At 39.8% G+C, this 909-nt stretch overlaps 1 pseudogene; it reads left to right on the top strand.

The window, feature by feature from the left end:
• Window positions 1-605: 605 nt before the first annotated feature.
• On the top strand, window positions 606-666 carry LOC115939347 (U4 spliceosomal RNA; annotated as a pseudogene).
• The last annotated feature ends 243 nt before the right edge of the window (window positions 667-909 follow it).

Genomic DNA, 909 nt, shown 5'->3' with positions numbered 1-909 from the left:
ATATTTGAAATACCCCCTAAGTTAATGAATGCATTTAAATATTCAACAAATTGCTAAATTCTATTGATTGTTTGTCCATGAGTTCTAGCAGTTCAATTGACCCTAAAGGCACATAGAGACTGGAGGGGAAGGAGGAAACTGTCACAAATATGTCAAGGTTTCATTACGACCAGATGTCTCTAAACCATGGACCCGTTACCTCCAATGAAATAAATCTCAGCCAAATGCAAAAAGTAAATCAGACAGCCCACTGAATGTTGTGCCATTGGAGGGAGACTTGGAGCAAAGTAGCTAAATGGTGTTATCTGGGGGTTTTCAGAGTATTGTTTCACTTAATAATTGCTTTAAGTGGTCATAAAATAATAGACTCAAGATCCCACGCTTTAAGGAGTATTCTATGAGATGTTCCTCAGGAGAAGTCTAACATACTTGTCCCTCAAGGAAAAAATCTGGAGGCACTTCCTCCTAAAAGTTTTCTATTATGTTTCCCCAGGATCCCCACTTCTCAGGAAAGCATCTTGTTCTCTCTTCAGCCTCAGCCCTCATGTATCAGGTGGTAACTGCTTTTTCAGGGTATGGATGAAATCCTTAAGAGCTGGGGTCATAGCTTTGCACAGTGGCAGTATCGTAGCCAATGAGGTTTATCCGAGGCGCGATTATTGCTAAGAGCTGGGGTCATGTCTTACAGACTTCTGCACAGCATCTTGCAAGTACCCAATAAACTATCAAATGACAGATGATGAGGACTATGAAATTTGGGGAATATTTATACACTCTCATATGTATTTTATTCACTACAGATGAGAAGCTGGTATGTTATAGACTGGATAGTCTGTAATGTTGCTTTCCCAAAATTCCTTTTATGATGTCAGTTGTGGAGAACTTGGCAAGGGTTTCTTAGAGAAACAC

Source organism: Leptonychotes weddellii, chromosome 8 (assembly GCF_054177405.1).
Source record: "Leptonychotes weddellii isolate Sample4059 chromosome 8, ASM5417740v2, whole genome shotgun sequence".
Lineage (NCBI taxonomy): Eukaryota > Metazoa > Chordata > Mammalia > Carnivora > Phocidae > Leptonychotes > Leptonychotes weddellii.
The sequence above is the reverse complement of the archived record's forward strand: the minus strand, read 5'-3'. Positions and strand labels throughout refer to the sequence as shown.